Source organism: Vulpes vulpes, chromosome 1 (assembly GCF_048418805.1).
Source record: "Vulpes vulpes isolate BD-2025 chromosome 1, VulVul3, whole genome shotgun sequence".
NCBI lineage: Eukaryota > Metazoa > Chordata > Mammalia > Carnivora > Canidae > Vulpes > Vulpes vulpes.
The window spans coordinates 128334909-128338131 of NC_132780.1; the positions used below are offsets into that span (position 1 = coordinate 128334909).

Genomic DNA, 3223 nt, shown 5'->3' on the forward strand with positions numbered 1-3223 from the left:
TCTCTCTCTCTCTCTCTGTGTGTGTGTGACTATCATTAAAAAAAAAAAAAAATCCTGAATCCCCCATGTCGTAGACCACTCAATCTCCTATACCATTGAATTTAAACACAATCTCTACATCATCTTCCTTTAAAACATTAAGAGCTACCGCGATGTCTGTTACCATCCCTGAAAGAAATATTTCTAAAATGGTCTTGTTAGATATTCAAATCTCAGTAGCTTTGGCCACTGTATAACCAAAAACCACAAGCATTGCCCCTAAATAAATTTAAAAAGCTGTTAGATCTAAAAAATAACCCCCCCCAAGTGCAATATAATACTGTAACCAATACCACCCCTCAATCCTAACCCACCATACATCAGAGAAAGGTTTGGAGAAAAACCTACAAAACCGATTATAAAAATATTACTTAAAATAAGTACAATATACATGATTATTCCCCCATGGAACTTGACTATCATTGATGACATGAAAAATCATTGTATGTCAACTACAAGAACATTAACGACCTACATCTAAAAATCCTACCCATTGATCGAAATCATTAACCTTTCATTGCCTTCTAGCCCATCAGACATCTTAGACTGATGAAACTTTGGGTTCTCTCTTAGGAGTTTGTTCAGTTCTACAAATTTTAACAGCCTCTTCCTATCTACACATTATATATCAGATAAAATAACCGTCTTTTCATCAGTAACTCTTATCTGCCAAGATGTAAGCAATGGATGAACATCAGCATACATGCTGATGGAGTCTCCGTATTTCTCGGCTTATTCTTGTATGAAATGTGAGGCAAGTACCGTGCGTCCCACACCTTCTCAGAAACATGAAACATCAGAATAATCCTTATTCATAGTGAAAGCCAAAGCAGTTCTAGGCTACATCCCACCATAGGAACAAATATCTTTCGAAGGGGCAACTGTCATTACATGGATACTAGCCTAGTAGAACGGACAGGAACACGATTCTTAGTGGAGAAAGTGATCTAGCCTGATTCTTTGCCTTCCACTTCGTCCTCCCATTCATTATTTCAGCAGCTGTAGCATTCCATTTACTATTTTTCCATGAAGCAGGATCTAATGGGTCATTAGGAATATCGTCTGAGTCAGACAAAATCCCATCCCACCCATACTACGCAAGTAAATATATTCTAGGACTCTTATTCCTTATTCTAACACTATCTGCTCTAGGACTGTTCCCACCTGACTGCATAGGAGACCCAGACAGTTACACCCCAGCCAACTCCCTAAATACCCCACGACATAATAAACCAGAATAATACTTATTTGCCTATGCAATCCTCCACCCGATTCCTAATAAACTAGATTATTAGCCCCAATCTTCTCTATCTTAATTCTAGCAATTATTCCTTTCCTTCACATATCAGAACAGCAAAGTGTAATATTTTGACCCCTAAGTCAATACTCATTTGGATTCTTATAACAGACCCAGTAACATTAACATGAATCAGAGGACCCATTTATCATTATCAGTCAACTAGCATCAATCCTATACTTTTTCATTATCCTATTTCTCACACCCATTACAAGTATCATTGAAAACACCTCCTTAGGAAATGAAGAGTCTTGGAAACTGGTGACGGAGGAGGACAATAATTCTCCCTGAGACTCTAGGAAGAAGCAACTGCTCCACCATCACCCAAAGCTGAAATTCTGCTTAAACTATTGCCTGATACTTGCCTTTAAATAGATAAGCACTACTCTCCGTGCCATGCCAGTATTAAAGCCAACAATAAAAAAGACCACGCTTAGGTAATTCATGCGTTGGTGCCTACCACACTACCAACACATAAACCTACACTCCTACATACTACGTGCTACACATAATTGTACATTAATGATCTGCCCCATGCATATAACTTGTAAATCAAACCCTCACCCATAATGGGAGTGACCATAAGAGCTTCCAGTTCACAGCCTAAGTTCACTGGGCCCCAAGTTCACTCCCATTTTGGGAGTCCAGCCAGCCTCTTCCTGAGGATGTGCTATAGTGACTCATGACCAGCCCTCATAGGAGAATAACCCAGAATCTATTCACCAAAATTTAACAATAGCAGCATTTGAATCCTCTCCTAGGAGTGACAGACGTCACTGCCTCCAGGGGAAGAGGAGGTGTTCCACCCAGCTGCATCCTCCACGAGGTCTCCCTTCCTTCCAGGTGGGTGGCAGGGTTGGCAGGATGGGGCAGAGGTGTGGGTGAAAGGTTGTGTCACTTTTTCACAAACAGAGAACTTTAAAGGATGCCATGGTTTGTGGGATCCTCTGAGCCGTGGGCCCTTGTGTGTAAAATAAGAGGTTGAACTAAATAAACGAAACCTAAATGTCCTTGCTGTCCTCTGAACATTCCAGAGCCCCTGTGCTAAACTTGAGGTTTTTTTCTGCTTCTGAAGCATGAGTTGAACCTGGAAATTAAGGTAATGGAGCCTTAAGGAGGGGTGATTCTTCTAGCAGATTTCCCATCAGCTGTAGACAAAGCTGCCCTTGCGTCCTGGCCCCAGCCAGCTTAACTTCTTTCATTTGCTAGGCATGTTCCATGACTAGAAACCCAAACCAGGAATTGGGATTTCTGGGAAAAGAGGACACAGCCAAACCTTCATCTCCTCCAGGGCCCTTGCCTTCAGTGTTGGGCCTCTCAGAAGAAATCAGTTATTGAAGATGTGGAATGCAAGGATGGCTGGAGAAGCCACAGGAACCCAAGGGAAGATGTTATACCAATGGCCTGTCACCTCTTTGAAGACAGCTCCCAAAGCAGTATCTCTAATGTCAAGCTCTCTCCACAGCTCCACCTGGATACTGATGGGTGTCTCACACTCAGGATGCTCAAAACAAGGATGTCCCACCCTGTACAAACCTGTTCTTCCTCCTGTGTTCTCCCACTTTAATGTCATCACCGCTGTCTCTCTTTTTTTGGTGGAGGTGGGGAATTTCCTACATCGGGTCCTTTATCCTATTTGGAGGAGATTCCAATAAGTGTGAGTTTCAGGGGAGCCAGACATTCCCATCCTTGCTCCCTAATGACTAGGGCACGAGCATAAGACAGGCATGGCCATTCAGACCATGCCAAAAAGGATTTTAGTTCCTGAGAGTGACACAAGGCTAGAGATTATTCCCAGCAGCAGTGGAGCAAGGGTCCGATGGTGGGATGCTCTGGCAATGACCTGACCAGGCTGCTCTTGTGCTATGACCTGGATCTCACCTTTTC

General features: G+C 42.6%; 1 pseudogene; it reads left to right on the forward strand.

Moving 5' to 3' along the window:
* The first annotated feature begins 850 nt into the window (after positions 1-850).
* LOC140597855 (cytochrome b-like) lies at positions 851-2567 on the forward strand (annotated as a pseudogene).
* Positions 2568-3223: the final 656 nt, after the last annotated feature.